Genomic DNA, 24,063 nt, shown 5'->3' with positions numbered 1-24,063 from the left:
AAAATAATTGACTACAGCTCAATATAATCCTATTCTATGATGAGGCTGTCAAACATGAAAAAGTTTAGTATGCATTTTTTTTTAAGTACTGAGGTTTGAACTTAGAACCTCATGCTTGCTAGGCAGGTGGTTTACCACTTGAGCTATTCCACCAATCCTTTTGGCATTGGTTACTTTTGAGATAGGGTCTTGCTTTATGCCTGAAAGGGGCTGGACCACAATCCTATTTGTACTTCCCCATGTAGTTAGGATGACAGATATGCACCAGCATGCTCAGATTTTATTGGTTGAGAAGAGGTTTCTTGAACATTTTTGCCCTGGAAACTTGATCTACCTGATCTCTACCTCCCAAGTAGCTAGGATTCCAGGCATGAGCCACCAAACCCAGCCATCATATGGAATCTTTTGTTTTGCTTCTTTAGCTCAACAAAATATCTCAATAGACATCCATCCTGTTTTTTTTTCCTCTCTCTCTCTGTTTTTATAAGTGTATATTAATGGTACAAAGGGGTTTCACTGGCTAGGCATGATGGTTCAAGCCTGTAATTCTACGTGCTTGGGAGGCAGAGATTAGGAGGATCATGATCCAGGGTCAGCACCATCTCCACTCCTAAACAACATAGTACTGGAATTCATAGCCAGAGCAATTAGGCAAGAAAAAGGAATAAAAGAAATACAAAGAGGTAAAGAAACTGTCAAAATATCCCTATTTGCAGATGAAATGATCCTATACCTTAAAGACCCAAAAAACTCTACTCAGAAGCTTCTAGACATCATCAATAGCTATACCAAGGTAGCAGGATATAAAATCAACATAGAAAAATCATTAGCATTTCTATACACTAAACTGAGCAAACTGAAAAAGAATATATGAAAACTATTCCATTTACAATAGCCTCAAAAAAATCAAATACCTAGGTGTAAACCTAACAAAAGATGTGAAAGACCTCTACAAGGAAAACTATACACTTCTGAAGAAAGAGATTGAGGAAGACTATAGAAAGTGGAGAGATCTCCCATGCTCATGGATTGGTAGAATCAATATAGTAAAAATGTCTATACTCCCAAAAGTAATCTACATGTTTAATGCAATTCCCATCAAAATTCCAATGACATTCATTAAAGAGATAGAAATATCTACCATTAAATTTATATGGAAACACAAGAGGCCACGAATAGCCAAGGCAATACTCAATCAAAAGAACAATGCTGGAGGTATCACAATACCTGACTTCAAACTATACTACAAAGCAATAACAATAAAAACAGCATGGTACTGGCACAAAAACAGACATGAAGACCAGTGGAACAGAATAGAGGACCCAGATATGAAGCCACACAACTATAACCAACTTGTCTTTGACAAGGGGCGCTAAAAATATACGATGGAGAAAAGACAGCCTCTTCAACAAAAACTTGCTGGGAAAACTGGTTAGCAGTCTGCAAAAAACTGAAACAAGATCCATGTATATCACCCTATACCAATAATAACTCAAAATGGATCAAGGATCTTAATATCAGACCCCAAACTCTAAAGTTGGTACGGGAAAGAGTAGGAAATACTTTGAAACTAATAGGTATTGGCAAGAACTTTCTCAGTGGAACCCCAGCAACTCAGCAACTAAGAGATAGCATAGATAAATGGGACTTCATAAAACTAAAAAGCTTCTACTCAACAAAAGAAATTATCTCTAAATTGAAGAGACCACCCACAGAGTGGGAGAAAATATTTGCCAGCTGCACATCAGACAAAGGACTGATAACCAGAATATATAGGAAACTCAAAAAACTAAATTCTCCCAAAATTAATGAACCAATAAAGAAATGGGCAAGTGAACTAAACAGAACTTTCTCAAAAGAAAAAATTCAGATGGCCAAAAACCATGAAAAAATGCTCACCATCCCCAGCAATAAAGGAAATGCAAATTAAAACTACACTAAGATTCCACCTCACCCCTGCTAGAATAGCCATCATTAGCAACACCACTAACAACAGGTGTTGGCAAGGATGTGGGGAAAAAAGGAATCCTCTTACACTGCTGGTGGGAATGCAAACTAGTACAAGCATTCTGGAAAAAAATTTGGAGGCTTCTTAAAAATCTAAACATAGGTCTACCATATGATCCAGCAATACCACTCTTGGGGATGTACCCAAAAGAATGTGACTCAGTTACTCCAGAGGCACCTGCACACCCATTTTATTGCAACACTATTCACAATAGCCAAGTTATGGAAACAGCCAAGATGCCCCACTACTGATGAATGGATTAAGAAAATGTGGTATTTATACACAATGGAATTTTATGCAGCCATGAAGAAGAATGAAATATTATCATTCACAGGTAAATGGATGGAATTGGAGAACATCATTCTGAGTGAGGTTAGCCTGGCCCAAAAGACCAAAAATCATATGTTCTCCCTCATATGCAGACATTAGATCAAGGACAAACACAACAAGGGGATTGGACTTTGATCATATGATAAAGCAAGAGCACACAAGGAAGGCATGAGGATAGGTAAGACAACTAAAAAAGTAGATAGCATTTGTTGCCCTCAATGCAGAGAAACTAAAGCAGATACCTTAAAAGCAACTGAGGCCAATAGGAGAAGGGGACCAGGAACTAGAGAAAAGGTTAGATCAAGAAGAATTAACCTAGAAGGTAACACACATGCACAGGAAATTAATGTGAGTCAGTGCCCTGTATAGCTATCCTTATCTCAACTAGCAAAAATCCTTGTTCCTTCCTATTATTGCTTATACTCTCTGTTCAGCAAAATTAGAGATAAGGGCAAAATAGTTTCCGCCTGATAGTGAGGGCTAAGAGGGAGTGAGGGAGGGGAGGCACATATGAATAAAATAAAAATTAAAAAAATGATTCAGGGCCAGCCTGAGGATAGGAAAAAGTTCAGGAGGCTCCATCTCAATCAGTGGCTGGGCATGGGTGGTGCATGCCTGTCATCCCAACTACCCAGGAGTATTTTGGGCATAAAGCGAGACCCAGTCTCAAAATCATCCAATGTTGGGCTGGCAGAGTGGGTCAAGTGGTAGAGTACCTCCCTAGCAAGCATGAGTCCCTGAATTCAAACCCCAGTACCACCAAAAAAAACAAAAACAAAATAAACAGTGTACAAATGGTTGGCATAGTGGCTCAAGTGGTACATTGCCTGCCTAGTAAGTAGGAGATCCTGAGTTCTGACCCCAGTACTGCAAAAAAATGGAGAGGAGGGTAAATGTGATGTTTCCATATATGCATATAATGTACTTTTATGAAATTCACCACGGTTCATGTTGGTTTATTCTTTTTATTGCTGAGTTCTATTGAATGAACATACTATAATGCACATATCCATTTGCTGATTAGTGAATATTTGGGTTGTTTCCAGTTTTCTGCAATTCCTGTGCAGATTGTTTTTAGTATGGGAATTGTAGTTGTCATGTACATGTTTAACTTAATAAGAAGTTGCTCAACAATTTTCTGAAGTGGTTTACCATTTTACATTCCTGCTATGATTTTCTCAAGAAGAAAAAAAATCAGCTGAGTAATTTTAACTTATAGATGTTAATTAAGGTTCATTTCCATTAATATGTTAGAAAGAATGTTAGAATACACTTTATTGATGAGCAAAATGAGCTTAGTCACATCCAAATAGTTAAGTGTTCTGACATTATAATCTGTTCTTTTAGAGCCCATCACAGCAGTCTTAAAATTCAAGATCTATTCCTGGGTAGCATTATGGAACCAAGTGTATCATGCACACACAAGTGAAGGAAAACATAATAACCTTGGTAATCCTGCAACATTTCACTTGTCATTACTTTTTCTTTTCATTTTAAAAATGAAGGCAAAATGAAAATAACATAAACTTTTTGTTTGAGCCAGGGTCTTGTTATGTTGCCTTGGCTGTAAGCTTCATTCCTTCCCCCTAAGAAAAGAGTGATATTTAAATGGTCTTGTCATTGATGCTTTCCTGGCATGATATAAGAACTGAAGAGGTAAGTAAGTTGAAAGAGTTAAAGATTTTTTTTAGTTTTTTGAGAGACAAGGTTTTGCTGTGTTGCCTTGGCTGGCCTAAAATTCATTATCCTCCTGTTCAGCCACCCAAGTAGCTGCGATTATAGGTAGGCCCCACTGTGGCTGGCTAAAGATTTCTTTTTTTTAAATTGTCCTATGTTTCCTCACACATCTATTGCCATCTCACTTGACCTAAACATGTGTGGAGGGAGAAAAAGAGAGGAGACATCTGTGAGAAAGAGTCTTTCCAAAAGAACTGATCCTTTCAACATCCATCTTGATGATTAGGATGGGATAGAATGGAATAGAAGCAAGAAAATTAAAGAGAAAAATGACTTCCTTAGAGAGTAGTACCACAATGATTATTTTAAATAAGATGATGCTGATGATTATAGAACATAATGTTAATAATCTTACTAGTTTAAAGTTTCTAACTGTTCACAACCTCTTTGATATTTCCCTCACTTAAGAAATCAGGTTCTGGGTTGGGAATGTAATTCAGTGATAGAGCACCTGCCTGGCGTGCTTCAAACTGTGGGTTCAATCTCCAACACGACATGAAAAGAAAGAAATTAGGATCCGCCAAACTCCCAGAAGAGGGTACATGCATTTAGGACTGCAGAACATAACAAATGTAGTTCCCAATATGGCCATGTTTTCCTAAATTTTCTGAAGGTAATTTGACTCTGATTTTAACCTTACTTTACTGCACAATGTGATACCGATTTTATAAATGGTAATTTAGAGGAATTAATCTACTTTTAAATAGGGGAAACTTGGAGAATGTAACACTGAACTAGTAGCAGATGTTTGCTAAATGGCAGGGATTGAAGGGAGGATATTTTAAACTGAAGGAAAAAACATTTGTAAGGGCAGAAAGGGGTGAGAATATGACAGCAAGTAATTTACTGCAGCTAATCTAGAAGAGAAGAGGAAGAAGGGTAGTAGCTAGAATTTAAGAGGAAATCAGAGGCCAAATGTAAGTAAGTTTTATACTACAAGCTAAGGGATTTGGATTTTTACTCAGCCCATAAAGAGCTGAATAGGGATTTTATGAAGGGGATTATAATGGCAAGACTAGAATATAAAGAAGATCATTTGGGCAGCAGTAGGGAGGCTGGTAGACAAGTGACTAGGTAGGAGTCTGGAATAATCTGGATAAGAGTTGAGGACCTACACATGAAGAGGGAGAGGAGACTGACACCACATGTGGTTACTTAAATGGGGAAAGAGTAGCAGGAGAAAGCAAGTCTCCTTTACTAAGTGAGTGATGGGCTTGGATGGTGGTAGTCTTTACTGACACAGGACATATAGAAATAGATAAGCCATTAAGAAAGCCCCACATATTTCTTGTTCTTGTAGGGATCCTTATAGGATAGCCTGATAAAAATTGCAAGTGATTTTTAAATTTAACTGGAAAATATTCACTAATTTTTTGATGAACATTTTACCTAACCCTGTACAATTTAGTCTACAAAAATAAGTATTGCTAGAATTTTTTACACTAAAGTGACGTTGGCATATCCTGTAGAATATGCACTGGAATTCTAAAACCTTATCTCTGAACTTAGTATACATCACATTAATAGAGCCTACCCTTTTGTCTTTGGTGGTTATTTTATTCCCCCTTGTTATTTTTTATATCCGTGGGATCCCCTATGATGAATTGAAAGGGAACTTAACTTCAGTGATCTAAGGCTGTGCGGCTCAGTATGGGAGCCATTTAGCTTCATATGGCTGTTGAGCACTTGAAAGTTGCCTGGCCTAGACTGAGGTATGTATGGGTGTAAAAATACCACGTTTCAGAGACTTAATATTGCACTTAATAGTTTTGCATATTGTTTACATGTTGAAATAATATTTTGGATATACTGAATTAAGCATTAATTTTTCATGTTCCTTTTTTAATACTTTAAAAATGTGACTGCTAGGAAAATTTAAATTCCATATATGTCTCACAATATATTTCTGTTTTCTTCTTTGTTCACTAAAATTATTTCAGCCTGATTATCTGCTTTTATGCTAGCTGTTTGATTAGAAAGTGTTTCATTTGCATTCACCTCAGTGTCTAGAAACTACAGTAACAAAATGTTTTTCTGTATTTTGGAAACAATGTTAAAAAGCTCTATAGGACTGTTACTGTTGATTTTATTAGTAAGAGCCTCAGCACAGAATATCTGCAAGAAATTGGTCAGATAATGTCATAATTCATTTTGAAATACATAAGTAAGATAATGTTTATATACACTTCTACAAATAATTTCTACAACTAGTTCCCAAAAACAATTTTGTGAAAATATTTTTTTTTTCTTTTGCAGTAGTGGGGTTGGATTCAGGGCCTCATGCTTGTGAGGTAGACACTCTGCTACTTGGGCCATGATCCCATCCCTTTTTTCTCTGATTTTTTTTGAGATAAGGTATTGCTTTTTACTCAGGCTGGCCTAGATCTTTATCCTCCTATTTTAGGCTTCATGCCATAGCTGGGACTATAGACACAAGCCACCAGGCCCAGCTGTTGGTTGAGATGGGGGTCTCACAAACTATTTGCCCAGGCTGGCTTCAAACTGTGATGCTATCTTAGCCTCCCAGGTAGCTAGGATTACAGGTGTGAGCCACTGGCACTTGGCTGAAAAACATTTTTTGAGTCTTTTTATGTTTGAACTCCAAAAAATTTTTTTTCTTGACAAAGGCCAAGAAATGTCTGCATAGGTCACAAGCACATCTAGCAATAAGACTAGCTTCCATGTCAGAAAGGCTTTGCTAATTGGTGCAGGGTTTCTTTTTAGAGGGATTAAAGTGTTCTAAAATTCGATAGTGCTGATGGTTGCATATTTCAGTGAATACTCTAAAAATCACTGACTTGTGTACTTCAAAAGGGCACGTGTAAGCTGGGCACCAGCAGCTCATGCCTGGAATCCTAGCTACTTGGGAGACTGAGATTGGGAGAATCTTGATTCGAATAAATTGTTCGTGAAACCGTATCTACAAAATAACTGGAGCAAAATGGACTGGAGGTGTGGCTCGAGTATAGCGCACCCACTTAGCAAGTGTAGAGCCTTGAGTTCAAACCTCAGTCCCACCAAAAAATTTAAAAAAATAAAAATGGGATGTAAAAGGAGATGTAGAATGTATCTCAAAGCTGTTGTGGAAATAACCCTCAGTTTGCACATGCACGTCTGTTGCAGTTACTGACTTACTAGTCATTTAATGAAAACTGTATGAGCAAATGCACAATAAGCAACCATTATTTAACAATTACTGTGATCAGACAGGAATGAACTGTCCTTTTTGACTTCTGTAGTAGCCCCACAGATCTAGTTGTATGTTAGGGAAGCATGGTGGCCTTTTTTTGTGGGTACTTGTGAAGTTCCCAAACAATGCATATGAAGCTAAATGGGATTGAAAGATTGACTGAATATTTTATCCTCATTCAAGTTCTAGTACAGAAGGGACATGATACTCACCTAGTCCAGCAGGTGAGTAGGATTAAAAAACACCCAATTTTGATCTTTTGATGTTGAGGAATTTAAACTTTACCAAGGTTTTTAGACAGAGTTGTTTACATATTCTCTGGATCTTATTAGGCTTGTATTCTGTTTCTCACACTTGAGATTCATCCTGTATAAAATGTCAGAATGTAGCTAAGCATGCAGATTTCTTTCTTTCCTATTTTGCTACATTTCCTGGCTAGTTACCAAGTACCCAGAAAGAAAGAAATGCAGTTAATTTGGTGCATCTCTTTTCTCTAATACCCCCTTTCCAAGTCATTTCCACAGGAGAAATAGCAAAGCACAAGAAGAGAAGCTGGGCTCCAGTTTTACTGTCATGACCAAAACTCTTTGCATAGATTTTTACACAGCTGCTGCATTTGTCTTCATCTCTCCGGAATACCCTTGTTACTGAGGCCTTACTTGCAGCAACCTCTTTGACACAGGTTTAATGCTGATTATTCCCAAAACAATGCCAGGGCAGGGCTCCCTGCCAGGATAAAGAATGAACGAAATTGTTTTGCACACAGGCCAGCTGCAGTTGTCACAGCTCATGTCTGTCACATGAGGACCATTTTCCTGTTTACCAAGATGAGGTTAAATTAGCACAGCATGAAGCAAAAAAAAATAAAAGTAGTAATAGTAACAATTATAGTACAGTTTTTAAAGAGAGAAAAAAAGAAAACTAGTTTAGTAGTTGGTCATGATGCAGTGAGTGAGAAATTTGGGTGATGTACGTCATTTTGAGATGGGAAGGTAATATACAGTACTAAAGGCTTGATAAAAAGTCACGTGAAGCCAGGCACTACTTGAGAGGCTGAGATCGGGAGAATCACCATTCTAGACCTGTCAGCCCAGCTACTGTGGAAGCATAAATAGGAGGATTGCATTCCAGGAAGGCCTGGGCAGAAAGGGCTGGAGGTATAGCTCAAAGGGTAGAGCGTCTGCCTAGCAAGTGTAAAGCTCTGAGTTCAAATTCTAGAACCTCAAAAAAAAAGGTCATGTGAAAGATTTGTTTACTAGTAATTCTGGCAAAGATGGTATTTGAATCGTGCGTTAAAGCTCACAGATTACACTTGAGAAACATCACTTGGCCTGTATGTATTGAGTGTGTGCCTCATGCTTAGCCCTGGGCCTGCATAAGGATGCAGGGTGGACATTTAATAGAGGAGGACACCATCTTTGTGTTTCTGAAGACTTCTAAATTCAAGCCACAGCTTAGACCTTAGAGCTTAACCTTAGACCACAGAACTGAGCATTGGTGTTCTCTTAAAGAGATTATGTAATCTCTTAAAGATTAGTCAAGCCTAACATTTTATGAATTATTCATTTATACAGTGTTATCTTCTAAACTATGTGAATCAGATTTTATGTGTTTCTAAAGCTATCTCTGATAGAGGAGCTTCCAGAAGTGAGGAGGAAGTAAGAGTAACCATGTAATTAGAGCACTTGAACCTAAGAGGTTTCTGCTTCACAGAGCTTAAGTTTATGAGGCTCCTTTGCTCTCTCTCTCTCTGCACTGTTCCCATTGTGGAGCTTGACCACAGATCCTCTCTTAGGAACCCCATGCTTCTAACCCAACAGTGCAAGGCCGAGTTGAGGGAAGGTGGGTCCCCCTATATCCTGCAGGAGCAGAGTAAATACCCAAGGGTATGGAGGAAAGATACAAGAAAGAAGGGAAAAATACAGAGAAGATAATGTGAAACAGAAAGGTGCAGTAAAGGATCACTCCATTGTGACACTCCCTGACATCTCTGACTTCGTAGACTACCAGAGCCTTAGTGCTTCACGTCCCAGCTGATCATGAGCTCTGGATTTAAAAGTTTCTGAACTTTGGTCTCTGACCCTCTCTCCCTTCTGACCTTCTCTGATCCCCATTTTGATCATTAAAAGCACCTTTACTAATTTGGGATAGAGAGATAAAACTCAAGCATCTTATAACATTGTTCTTGTGGGAAGTGAATTCTTTCCCATTTTACAGACTGTTAGCTTTGTGTTGGTGTGATAAAAATACCCAAGAAAGCCAACTTAAAGGAGGTAAGGTTTATTTTGGCTCATAGTTTCAAAGGGTTCAGTCCATGGTCTGTTGGCTCCATTGCTTTGGGCCTAAAATGAGGCAGAGTATCAGCTGTGGGTGCATATGTCGAGGCGGATGTTCACTTCTTAGTGGTCAGGAAGCAAAAGGGAGAGAGCAAGCAACTGTTGATAAGATATACCCTTCAGTGGCACATCCCAGTGACCTGTTTGCTCCAACTAGTCTCTACCTCCTAATAGCCCATCAGGCTAAAAACTGGATTAACCCATTGATGAGGTTGGAGCCCTTATAATCCAATCACCTCTCAATAGAGCCACCAGCTGAGGACCAAGCCTTCAACACATGAGTATGTGGGGGAATATTCCAGTTACAAACTGTAACACAGATCAATCTCTGAATGACCATTATTAAAGCTATGACTATTAAACTGAAGTTTGTGTGGTTTTAGAGAGGTTCTTCTTTTGTCAGTTTATATTTTTATGCACATCTGACTCAGTATTGTACTATACTTTTCACTGCCCCACTCTTCAGCTAAGATTGTTTTGCCTATGTCTCAAGACAAAGACAACAACAGCTAATACAGAATTAGGACATGAGCAGCATAGTCAGTGTTAACTACTCATAGTCCATTACATGGGTAATCTGTACACCTAGTTTTCACACCCATAAATCTTTGTGAAAAATAAGTGTTTTTTTTAAGACAAAGTCAGAGCAATCCCATATTCTTTTGAGTAGCCCATGTAAAAAAATTAGTCATTTACTCTTAGTTCGTTCTACACCAAGCACTGTGTGGGATGTGGGGATCTAGTAGTGAACAGGATACAATCTCTACCCTCAAAGAGCCAAAGGTTTCTCAGATAAAATGACTATAAGCCTAGATCCGAAGGGTGGCAAAGAATTTGCAGGTGAGATGGGGGAAATACTGGAAGAAATATTTGCAGCAAACAGAACAACACGCGTAAAGGCTAACTAAGTTGAAATATAGCACATTTGGTGAACAACTCGTAATTGCATGGTTCAACTACAAAGTGTAAAAGATATGAAAAAGCCTGCAGGAAGGATTAAGACACAAACAGATCATGAAAAATTTTGGAACCATGTTAAGGAATTTAATATTTGCTCTGAGGAATACGAGGAACCGTTGAAGGGTTTTGAATGGGAGTAACATCAGATGTGTATTTAGAAAGATTTCTGAGCTGCCTTAGGGAGTAGGATTCATTGGGAAGCAAGCCTGAGGGTAGGTAGGACAGGGATGACATAAAAATTCATGAGCGATGACATTGGTTGGACTAGAGCAGTGGCAGTAGTGGTGGAGAGCTTGGACAGAATTTTTAAACTGGAGGTAAAATCAGTAAGATGAAGTGAACAATAATTAGATGTTGGGAGTAATCAGTACTTAATTGTAGATTTGTGTTAGTGAGGTTTTTGGGGGTTTTTTTCTAGTGAAAAATTGATAGGGGTAAATGCAGAACTAACCCTGTAAGTCAAGAATACTGTTATGCATGCTTGCTGTCATGCTCACTTTTTTTCAAAAAGTACTTTCATAACATTTGGAGGAAGTTTTCAGAAATCACCTTTATAGAAGCTGGTGGCCCATGCATATAGTTTCAGCACTTGAGAAGCTGAGGTAAGAAGCTCACTTTAGAACAGGAGTTAGAGACCATCCTGTGTAACATAGTGAGATCCTGTCTTTAAAAACAAAAACCAAAAAACCTTTTGTAATATTTACTATTGTATGACACAGAAATTCACTCTTTGCCATTTTCCTTCCTAGAAAACACAGAAAGACTTAAGTAGCTTACCCACAATCACATATAACTTAGTCATATATATTTATGCTCTGGAAATGGAAAAGCTACAATTCATTTTCCACATGATGAGACTATTTAACCATCTTTATCCCAGAAAACACTTTGTTTGCTGTGAGGGATTTCTTTCATTCTAGCTCATTTTCCTCAGCTTCTTGCAAGAAAAAGGAGAGTCAAGTAAATGCCACTTTTTGACTGGTGACTCTTGGTATCGTTAACTGGCCCAGGGAATAGAGGAAGAGATTGTCTGAGAAACATATAAGGGTTCAATTTAGGATACTTTGAGTTTTGAGCCTGTGGTAGAGGTTTCCAATAGGCACTTGGAAATGCTGACCTGAAAAGTTTTACCAGGATAGAAATATATATTTGAAAGTACACACTATTAATATGAGTAATAATGAAGGTGGTGAAATGTATAGAGTAAGAAGACACAAGCAAAGACAGAACCCAGTGGAACACAAAAATACGTACAGGGAGCAGAAGAAAAGGAGAAACCCCTGAGATGACTGACAAGCAAACTCCCTTAATAACTGCCCAGTTAAGTGTTTAAGAGTTGGCAGAAAGCAAAGAACACTGGGGTAAGGGTAGCTGCACTTTCTAATTGCAGATCTTGTTACCAAGATTCACCTCTGCTTGGGATCTCACCAATCTGCTGCTTCCACTGTGCTGGGCTTCGGGAGTACAGCTCCTTTTTTTTTTTTTTTTTTAACCTCACTGGGCTTTACCACACTGACTTCTTTACATCCTTACAGCTGAGAAGAGTAAGGCTTCATAAGGCACTTAGAGATAACAGAAGAAAATCATAAGTAGAAAATAACATAATTTAGGAAAATATTTGTGACTGCTTTTATTTGCACCTAGAACCACCTGGTCTTTTGGAGCCCTTTACAGAGTTCATTGTTCTTCACATAATAGAATTGCCTTTTTGCTGGAAGCAAAATGGTATAGATTCTTTTTTCTCTCACCAGTGAGGAAAGTCATTAAGTATATTTGGACTGTCTGTGGTCTGGGCTTGAAGAAATGAGATCCAGAGAGAAGAAAGTTTCTTCTTTATACCAGTCTAAGCTCCATCTTTCACAGTTTCCTTTCATGTCATATAATGTCTTTTCCCAAAATTGTTAACAACAAGAATGGTCACCTCCTTCAGGGGAGACAATACTCTTTACCCATACTCTATGGACCCAGATGGACAACAATCTCAGAATACATTTCTCCAGCAAAGGAATTAAGATAAGCTCAGACTACAGCAGGGAGGTTCTTAGAATGATGATTATGATGAAAGAGTTTATAGGGAATAAGAGTCAAGTGTCAAATACTGTAGAAAAGTCAAATAGAGTAAAAGCTGAAAAGAAATAGTATTCAGAATTTTTTTCTTTCTTTAGATTTTTAAGTTAAAGAGTTGACACAAAATCAAACATTTATCTGGCATTTATATAAAAAGCTAAATAATGACACAGAATGGTAGACATGTGACTTCTAATGGAAACACAATCACACCAATGAAGTAGTCTTGCCCCTCCCCAAAAGAAACAGCAACAAAAAAGTTAAACCTCAATCTAATCAAGGCTCTAAGTCAATACTGTCTAATAGAACTTTTTGTTGTGTTAAACTTTTGATTATCCATTGTCCAGTATGGTAGTTACCAGAAGTATGGTTAATGCAGCTATATATTTTAAACTTTATATAATTAAAATTTAAGTTTTGATAAATACACAGTAATAGTTCCTTTACTGAACAATGCATCTTTCTATTATAGTATCAGGTTTTAGGGAATACAGAGACAGAGGAGCATGTTAGGGCTGTAGTGGGGATGCAACATGAAATTCCGAACAAGGGGAAAAAAGAGGTGGAAGGAAAACCCTAAGATTAAGAGAGACTCAAGCATACCAACAAACCATAATATATGAACTTCATTTAGAATCGTGATGCAAACTGTTACCAAAAAACTTACGACACTTATGAGATAACTGAAAATTGAATAACTAAATATTTGATATTAGGGAATTATTGCTTATTTTTTTAAGTGTCATAATGATGTGAAAGGGAGGGGAAGTCCTTATCTTTTTTTTGGTGGGGACTGGGGTTTGATCTCAGTCACTCTGTTGCTTGAGCCACAACTCCAGTTCCCAAGTCCTTATCTTTTAGAAAGTCATATTAAAAGCCAGATTTGGTGGTCATACCTGTAATCCCAGAACTAAGGATGCATAGGCAGGAGAATCATGAGTTTGAGACCAGCTTGAGTTACATAGGGAGACCTGCTGCAAAAAATAAAAAGACTTTGAGATGTTTACTTCCTGCTGTCTGAAGCCAGGCTTACATACTAAACTTATCATTAGTGACCTATTTTCTTTTGGTGTTAAGGGCATTTTAAAGAGTTTTGTTGTTGTTGTTTTGTTTGAAAGTCTCTCTATTGAATCAATTTGGGTTATAATATACTTGTGCATGGAAGCAATGCTAGGAATCTCTCTGTATAGCTATCCTTTACTAGCAAGAATGCTACGTCTGTCTTATTATTTCTTATGTCTTCTCTTCAACAAAATTGGAGAAAAGGACAGAACAGGTTCTGCCTGGAAATGAGGGGGTTGGGGGAGAGAGCAGGCCTCAAACTCATGAATCCCCCTGCTTCAACCTCCCGAGTACTGGGATTACAAACATGTACCACCACTCCCTGATTAAAATTGTTTTTTTTTTAACCATACATAATAGTTGTATGGGGTGGGGGGGGGGGTTAGTCCATTTTCTTTTGAGCACAGACAATAGTAGATTAGTACAATGAACCCCCATATGCCTGGTTTTTTACCTTTCAAACATTAATTCATGGTCAACCATCTTTCTTCTACATTCCATTCCCCCCCATATTATTTTGAAGAAGATCCTGAACATCATCTTGCTTTATTTGCAATACAGTTAGCCCACCTTATCTGTAGATTTATTACACATGGTTTTGACCAAGCATTGTAAAAAAATAAAAAAAGTAATAAACCAAAAGAAATTTCAAAAAAAAATTTGAAATTTTAAATTCCCATACATGTTCCACAGCTCAGTGGATCAGAGAAGCTCTCAGTCCTGGATTACCGTCATTTGTTTTGAAATCATGGGATCTCTGAGTGTTCCTGTCCTTGATTCTGTGAAAATAGAGTTTGCCTTCCAAACAGCAAATGTTGCCCCCAAAACAGGATAAAATTGAACATGCTAACTTGAGGTGGTTAAGTGAAAATCTGAGGTCTATTGAAGGCAGCGTGTCTTTAGCAGAAGTTGAGTGGTATGATGGAGAATGATGAGGTCTGTTGAAGGCAGCGTGTCTTTAGCAGAAGTTGGGCGGTGTGATGGACAAAGAATCCAGCATCCGCAGCACAGCACTGAGCTCTGTGCATCCAAGCATGCGTGGTGTTTTCTCAGTGGTGGGTTCCTTGGAACCAGATAGCTACAAAAACCAAGAGACCACTGTACTTAAATATATATCTGTAAGAGATAAGACCTGTTTGTTTATATTACTCTATTAATAATTATTGCACATTAAATTGTTAAATAATTCCTTAATATCATTAGATTTCTATTTAATATTCAAATTCTCATTTATCTCAATTTATAGTTTACATCTAAGTAACTAAACATGACAATTCTATGAGTAAACCAAGTTATATAATGCATTTTATGCGCATCAACAGTCATTTAATATAAACCAAATACTATATAAAGTTATTAATTATAAAAAGGGTTACCAGACCTCTGTGAAAGTTATGAGGTAAGATAACCATAATTTGTTAAATTGATAAATAACCTTCTTGTAAAGATTTGGAATGTAAAGAGAAAGCTTTTTTTTTTTTTTTTTTGAGATGGGGTCTTGATATGTAGCTCAAGCTGGCCTCAAACTCGTGTTCCCCCACCTCCATCTCCCCCCACCTCCATCTCCCAAGTATTGGAATTATAGTGTGCACCATCATGTCTGGCTGTTGTAATGGGAAAACTTTTTTTTAGAAAGTCTACTATAAAGCTGTTTTCAGGAGGGCAATTTGAATCATAAAGTTCTTGAGAAATTAAATAACAAGTACACAGGTAGGGACACAAAAATGGGGTAAGGTGAATTCATCCATAAACTGCAAAAATAATTTACCTTTTGATTGTTTCTGAAAGAACATAGTAAAAGTAGATTGTGACCTTAGGAAACAGGAAATATGCATATGTGGGGATTCCTTTACAATGCTCTCCTATATAATAAAACTTAACTCATTTAGTATTTAAAAGATTTCACACTAGTTCAAAATAAAAACTTCTGAGAAATGCAGTAATTCTGTGGACATGTATAATCACAGTTCTTGGACTGAGACAAATGAGATTCATGAAATCTTTTTAAAACGCAATATGGGGTAAAGTTGCTTGTGTTGAGTTTGACCTACATTGCAACTATATTTGTACACAAAGCTTACAAAATCAGCAGCTAATATGTCTGTAAAAATATTCTTGATGGCTTTTCTCCAAAGATTAAAACAGAGGCACTATAAACTACATCTCGTGTTGCCCCTGCACGTTGAGAACTGAGGAATATGTGGAGTGGTAGCACAGTGGCAGAATGCTTGTCTAGCATGCTCTTGCTCTAGGTTCAGTCCTCAGTACCAAGATGCTAGCTGTGAAATCTGGGATTCAAAGCAAATAATTAGGCTGGATAGTACAAGTGCTTGCCTAGAATGCACAAGGTCCTCTGTTTGATCTCCAACTCTACCAAAAAAAAAAAAAAAATTCTGATCATATATCACCATGATGGATAAGATATACCCAACACAAATTACTAAAGAAATAAATAATAGCTTTCTGATGAAAACAGATATTTTTATTCCTTCAATTATATTTCAGTTTATATTTATATAATAAAGGTTTTGAAATGAATCATTTTCACAGCTGCCAATATTTTAAATAAGTCTTACAAATCCTGAAGTAGCTGTATAATTCTTAGCTAAGCATACAATTTCCATTCATCTATCTATTTACTCAGCAAACCTATGTTATGTGCCAGGCACAGTATTAAATAGGTGTTGATGATGTAAGTATGAATAATATTGAAGAGCTTAAAGTCTAAAGGAGGATATAGAATTTAACAGTTTAATGCAGTATAAGTAGATAGCAATGTGTGTAGCAAATTAGGACAGTTCTACAAAGTTAACATTTGTTTCCCTTTTTTTTAAAAAAAAGACATTGTGTTTTCTCTTGCTATAACAAAATACTTGATGCTGGGTACTTTATAAGGAAGAGTGGCTAATTAAGCTCACAGTTTTGGAGGCTGAATGCTGAAGATAAGGCAGCCCCATCTGTGCAGCTGCTAGTAAGGACCTCAGGATGGATGGTTGTCACAGTGGCTGCTTCAGCTTTCTCACTGGATTGGGCCAGGCTCTAATGGCACACTTCCCCCTAAAACAGCTGGAACCACATGGCATTTTTAGTGACCTACAACATCATTTCTCTACTCTTGTTTGAGACTGTTACGAAGGACAGGGGTCTTTGATTGCACCTTCTGTGATGGAGTTTTAGAGGAGCATGTGGGACAAGAGCTACTGTTTGGGCATATTTGGAAGTTACATTCTGCTATTTTGTGTCCTAAGAGCTTAAAATAGGGTCTTGACTCATGGAGTTCTTTAAATGCTTGATGAGTATATGAGTGGATGAAGTGAATAGGTTAGATGAGTGCTATATGTGACAGGAAGACCAGCTAGTAAGGACATTCTGAGCCTGACTTGAATAAAAATGGAAAGGCTTATTTGAAGAGACAATAAGAAGGTGCAGATTAACTGTTTGAGTATGGAAGGAAAGGAGTGGGACCTGAGTGAGAGGAGAAAAATTTAGAATCTCAGTCAGAATCTAAAATGACTCCCAGTGATTCAATCAAGTATACCAGATAGGTGCTAGATAGTACTCTAAGTGCTAGAGCAAATCCTGTGAATATGAATCCTTTCTTACTAGAATTACTTTTTTTTTTTCTTCTAGTACTGGGGCTTGAACTCAGGGCCTCACACTTTCTAGGATTACTAGGCAGGCACTCTGCCACTTGAGCCACTCCACCAGCACTGTTTTGTCTTGGGTTTTTTGAGATAGGGTCTTAGGAAGTATTTATTTGCTTGGGCTGGCTTTGAACCATGAACCTCCTGATCTCTGCTCCTGAGTAGCTTGGGTTATAGGTGTGAGCCACTGGCACCCCGCTTAACAAAATTCCTTTAAAAAAAGAAAAAAAATAGAATTACTTTTTAATGTTAAATTAGTCTCTTTTCAGGGCTGAAATTGGTAGATATATTAGATGGCTTAATGAATTGTGGCACCAATGTCAGGAAAAGCTTTGAGGAAAAAGGTGAGCTTAGTTCTGAAGTGTTAAAAGTGGAGGCTGTTGGTACTGATCTTGGTGGTAAGAATCATCAATTGAACTCAAAGGTAAAGATCATCTTGAGAATTTTCTTTTCTGTTTTTGCTGGTGGAAGGAGGAAGAATGACTGTTTTTCCTGTACAACAGAGGGAAAATGTGATCCTCTTCCCCCTATTTTTATCCTTTTTTTTAATGTTCATTTTTGAAAACTTCAGAAAATAGTTAAAATGGCTTTTCTCTCAACAAAGGAGACTTTCTCTTTTAAATACATAAGATAGTTCTTGGGAATCACAGTCTCTTGTGAAACTGGAAAGATCTTAGTCACACAGGTCACTTTGTCCTCTTCCTAATGTATGAGGAGCATAATTTTACAGGTCTATGTTGTACCTGAATGCCATTTTAAAACCTGGGTCTTCTAGCTAACACTGAGCATATTAGAGAAGGTCCTTGAAAGCTTCTGGATAAAAGGACACACTGATGCAAGAAACTCAGAGACCATTTCTTCTTAGCAAAACTCACATCAACTGAGCTGTTCTAACTACTAACAACTTCAGGAAATTGTTGTAATAATAATGCTTCTGTTTGATTCTTACAGGAAGATTGTCTCCCAGTGACTTGTTACTAATATAGTTCGCTTCACTTTGTAATGTAATAATTTAATAGAGGATGAATTGGGATGTAACAAAATTTTACATGAGTAAAATAATTTTCTCCTTCTCTTCTTGCTATTTATATATTTATATACTTTAGGGAATCAACTTTGTTGATTTATTATTTTTTTTCTTCCAAAGAGGTTAAGAGGAAAAAAAGTAGTATTCTTTTGTAATTAGATGAATATATGTATAGATAAACTAAACTGGTTACTTGTGTTTTGACTCCTTATAAAATTTTGGGGGGAGAGTGTTGGCAGGAAAAAGTAGTGAGGAGAATGGAAAGCAAAGGCCTACCTTTGCTTAAAGCAAATGACTGCTTCTTTGAGTTACACATCAGGAGAGCTTCAGTTTAAATCATCTTCTAACTCTAGCTCTTGCAGTGTTACTTGTCACTGTAATGCTTTAATGATAAGTGACCTTCTTTTATTCCCAAAGCCAAAAGATTGCTCTCTTGATGTCTGTTTAGCACAGTACATTTGTTAGCAATAGGGGAAGATTGTCTTATTATACAATCTGAGTGCTACATTAAGTTCATCATGTAGATGATGATTTGATCAGTCATGCCTCTGTGATACAGCTCCAGTAAAAACTCTGGATATTGAAGCCTAATGGTATTTCTGGGTTGGTTGACACGTTGGGGTGTGTGTGTGTGTGTGTGTGTTGGAGTGGAGGTGGGATGCCCTAATTCCACAAAAAGAATGGAAGCTCTGTGTTCTCTCTAAGATAACGTCCTGTGTGTCGATTTGGCTGGTCTTCCTGATCTGTATCCTTTGTAATAAAACTATAATAATAAGTGTAAGGCACTGCTGAACAAAGACCACGCCACATGTAGAAAAGAAAGAAGCACAGACTGCTGGGCTGCCTCCCTCAGGTTTAGAGTGCAGCAGCATGGCTGGAATGGGTAGTTGGCTTCATATGAGGGGCCACACCACAGGGAGGGAGAGTGTTCCTGGTATTGTATAATCTGTGAACACCAGATGGAACGGGTCAACATGCCTACCTAGTTGAGAGACTGGAGGTTTTGCAAGCAGGGAAACAAGCAGGGGAGTTTTGCAAGCAGTCATAAATCAGGGGTTCTGGTTTTGATGTTAGCCTTGGGACCCTCCGCCCGCCCCAAGAATGCCAGGGACCTAACAATAAGTATAGCGCTTTTCTGAGTTTTGTGGATTATTCTAATGAATTTTTGAAACTGTGTGGCTTATGGAACCCCCCAAAATTTTAATCAGAATACAAGTAGCCTAGGGACCCCCCCCAACACACACCACACACAAAATTGTTGCTTGGTAGTTAATGACTGATAGTTTTAGATTTTGTTTATTTGCTTTTTGAGACAGAGTTGTCTTATGTAGCCCAGGCTGGCCTCATGCTTGAAATCTTCCTACCTTAGCCTCCCAGGTGCTGGAACTACAGTTGTGCACCACCATGCCCATCGTAAGGGTGGTCTTACTACATAGCACACCCTTTAACTTGTAGGGTCTGCACTAACTCTGGTTAGTGAGAGAATTGACTTGCAGTACACTCAGCTGGGATTGAAACAGAGTAACTGTATTGTGTACTCTTGGTTCTTAGTGAATAAACTTAAGTAATGGAAATGTATTTAATGTTAAACTAAATGTATTATGACTGTTGAATTTTGATGTAATGAACAGGAAAGATAACTGTGAATCTCCTAATTCTGAACTTACTGGATCAATATTGATGTTCTGTTACTAAAATTTTAATTAAAACAAACTTTAAGAATGCTGGGATCCAATTTTCTTTCCTACTGAATATTCCTCAGTAGAGTCAGTGGATTTTCAGAGTTCTCACCAGGTTCTTGTACTTGATTCCCTTCATTATCAGCAGGCCAGACTTGGAAGATTACTGACTGGTTTGGAGGTTTAAGTGTTTAGAAAAGGTTAATAGGTTCATTGTGGATTAGGACATGTGGTTTTGATTAGTAGCTTAATAATGGGTACATGATTTCTAAGAAAGGTAGAAAACTTCCTATTTGAAGAATAGGAAACACTCATTTATGTGTTTGAACAATAGTAACAAGCAGTGTAAGACAATTACTGAGGAATAGATGGTACAATACATAATCAGAGTCAGTATTATAGTCCAGAGGTCAGAACTTCTCAGAGAAAAACTCAGGCTACTATGGAAATGCATAAATACCTAATTGCTATACAACCCCAAAATATCAGTTGTTGAGAAAATAAAAGTTTATTTCTCATTCACATTTTGTCTAATGTAGGCCAAGGGTAAGGGGCTCTACTTTGCTGAGCCATTCAGTAACCCAGATTTCTTCCATTTTGTGACCTTGCATGGTGAGGCCTCATTGTCATTTCCATTTAGCTAATGGATGGCATAGGAAAGACAGATTGTATGTCTTGACTCAGAGATGGCACACATCACTTCTGCTCACATTTTGTTGATAAGAACTCATCATTTGCCCCTACACAGCAGCAACAGTGCAGGGAAGAAGAAGAGAACATGGATATTGGTGAGTACAGATTTGGAACTAATGAAAGTTATACACTGATGATAAGATAAGAGAGGTGGCTTGTCCATTTGAGAATGGTTTGTGACAATTTCAGAGGAGTTCCATAGGAATAAAAGATAAACTAGAAAGAACTAAGCATTGAATTTGTGGTGGGCTCAATGTTGTAAGTTGTGTGTTGAAGATAGGAGTGTGGTTACCTGAGAAGTACAACCTGTCAGAACTACAGGGTGTGAAAGAGCAAAGTCAGTTCTTTCCATAATAGAATGAGGAAGGCAAGGCAGGAGAATGAGAGATCCTTAGAGGATTAATCCTAAGCATCAGTCAATAGCCTGGCACAGTGTAGACATGCTATAAATGTTCCTTGAATGAGTCAGTAGTCCTGTCTTTAAAGAAAAAAAAAGAAACAAAAACCAGACCCTTATCCCTATATTCCTCCAATATCATTATTTCTCTTCTCATCTTTATAGCCAAACACACTTCAGCAGAGTTATTTATACTCTGTGCCTCTACTTCCTCTCTTTTCATTCTGTTTTATTCTTTAAATACTTTTTTTTTTTTTTTGGTATGGTGTTTGAACTGAGGGCCTCATGCTTGCTAGGCAGGTGCTCTACCACTTGAACCACTCCACCAGCCTTTTTTTTTTTTTTTCCTCTTTGTAGTACCAGGGCTTAAACTCAGACCTTTGTGCTTGGTAGGTAGGCTCTCTACCACTTGAGCCACCTCTCCAGACCTTTTTGCTGTGGTTAATTTGAAAGATGAAAGAAACAGAAGAAAAAGACAAAATAATTTCTCTGTAGGCAAATAGAAATTTTTGTCAGCATATTTCAGGTTAATTGCCTAAACTTACATTTAGGTCAAAATAAAGTAGAATATTTTACAAATTAGAAATAACTTTCTTTGTACATTTTTGTTGTTTTTGACAATTCTGTTCACTTAGAATATGTACAAACAGTCCTAACTGTGATGGTTCAACTTAGTGATGATTCAACTTTACAACAGAGCTGCTTTTTCAGTTTTACGGCAGCATTCAATAAATTGCATGAAGTATCCAACAATTCATTATAAAGTAGGCTTTGTGGCAGATGATTTTGCCTAGCTGCAGGCTAATGTGGATTAAGGTTGGACAGTTTAGCTGAGTTGTTTGGCAGGTTAGGTATATGAAAGGCATTTTGAACTTACGGGGGCTTATGGGGGCTTACTACCCTTGTAAGTCAAGGAGCATCTGTACGGTCTTTTGTGCATGTTACTCATACATTCTCTTACATTTTAGTGATGGAAGAATAATCCTTGGTGCTGTGGTTGAAGCCCAGTTGTGTGATAATCTTCCATAAGTTGTGTATTATTGAATGTTTTATAACTGAGACTTGAGAAAGATGGTCTGTAACACTAATGCTAATCAGTACTAACAGCAATTGAGGTGATAAATTCATGGATAAGCTAATGGGGCTGTAATGATTGGCTGGAGGTGGAGGGCTGTGATCCCTGTTCATAAAAGAAAAGGAAGGGAAGGAGGGAGAAGGAAAGAAGAAAGACTAATTTAAGCTGGGCACCACTGGCTCTCCCCTGCAATCCCAACTACTTGGGAGGCTGAGATTGGGAGGATCTTGGTTCAAGGCCAGTCCAAGAAAATAGTTTGCTGAAACTCTGTCTCTAAAATAACCGGAATGAAGTGGACTGAAGGTGTGGCTCAAGCAGTAGAGTGCCTGCTTTGCAAGTGTGAAGCTCTATGAGTTCAAACCCCAGCCCAACCAAAAAAAAGAAAGAAAAAGAAATACTCATTTATGTTTGTGTTATGCCTGTTTTGGTTTGGTTTGGTTTTGGTGGTACTGGGGTTTGAACTTAAGACTTCACACTTGCTAGGCAGCTGTTCTACCACTTGAGCCACTCCACCAGACCTTGTTTTCTTGTCTGTTGGGTTTTTTTGAGATAAGGTATCGCAAACTATTTGCATGGACCCCCAAATCCTCTGATCTCTGCCTCCTGGTAACTAGGATTACAGGTATTAGCCACCAGTGCCAGACTCATACCAGGTTTTTACAGATCTTTAACCTTCATTGGTTTTCATTTGAAGTTTAGTACTTTTCTTTTTTTGAGGCAAGATCTGACTTGTTATCCTCCTGCCTCAGCCTCCTTATATGGATGTGCCACCATGCCTAACTTTTAATTATTATTGATTGATTTTTTTTGCAGTGCTAGGGATTGAACCCAGTTCTTTAGCATGCTAGGCAAGTGCTCTACTACTGAGCTATACTCCCACCCCTATAATTCATGTTTATAGTGATTTGTGGCTTTGATTCTCGCAGAAAAGATCCCCAGAGAATTACATGATGGTTGGAAAAGCTGAAATGGGTTTTTGCACTTTCAATTTAAGAAACTGACTAACATGAATCTTTATCCAAGTTGAAGTCTGGATTAAATTAGGAAAGTCTAAAAAATATCAGGGAAGTCTATTTTGAGAGTGGTGCTCCAAGAAGAGATTGTTCCTTTTTTCACTTTATTTGGTAGTCAACACTTCTAGTAACTTACAAATATGTAAATAGAGGAGAAATGCTTTTAAAAGTTTGTGTTTATTTATATTATTCTATTTTTTAGGGCAGATTCATTCATTCATTCATTCTTATCCTCTTCTTCTCTCTGTCCCTGTCCCTGTCCCTGTCCCTCTCCCTCTCCCCCTCCCAGGATTAAACACAGGGCAGTCACTTGCTTAGTAAGCATACACTCTCACACTGAAGTGCACCCCCAGCCCTCTTTCTTTAAACAGCTCCCATATTTCTGCCTTTGGTTTTTGAGTAAGATCACCTCCAGCAGTGCATAACCAAATGCTAATTATGCAAAAGAGAATGTCCCTGGATATTTATAGCCTGTTGTGCTTTGACTAGAGCTATAATTTCTTTGCCAGGCTCAGAAAGCTATTTCTTTGTGAATGGGTAAGTGAAACTGTCTGTATTTTAATTAGAAGGATTAGATTTAGCAGTACATGAGTATTTTAGTAAAGTGTATAAATGCAAAGGACGCATCACTCATCCATGCAAGGGCTGGCGGAGTGGCTCAAGCAGTAAGAGCACCTACCTAGCAAGCATGAGGCCCTGAGTTCAATATATATATATTTTTTTTTTTTTTCTTTTTTTTTAAGGCTGGTGGAGTGGCTCAAGTGGTAAAGTGCCCGCCTAGCAAGCCTGAAGCCTTGAGTTCAGACCCCAGTTCTGGGCTGGCGGAGTGGCTCAAGTGGTTAAAG

At 37.8% G+C, this 24,063-nt stretch overlaps 1 protein-coding gene across 1 annotated transcript in view; it reads left to right on the top strand.

Moving 5' to 3' along the window:
- The window catches only part of LOC109679859 (liprin-beta-1-like), a 96,178-nt gene that overhangs the window by 53,180 nt on the left and 18,935 nt on the right, over positions 1–24,063 (top strand).

Source organism: Castor canadensis, chromosome 8 (genome assembly GCF_047511655.1).
Source record: "Castor canadensis chromosome 8, mCasCan1.hap1v2, whole genome shotgun sequence".
NCBI lineage: Eukaryota > Metazoa > Chordata > Mammalia > Rodentia > Castoridae > Castor > Castor canadensis.
This window is presented reverse-complemented; position numbering and strand designations above follow the sequence as displayed.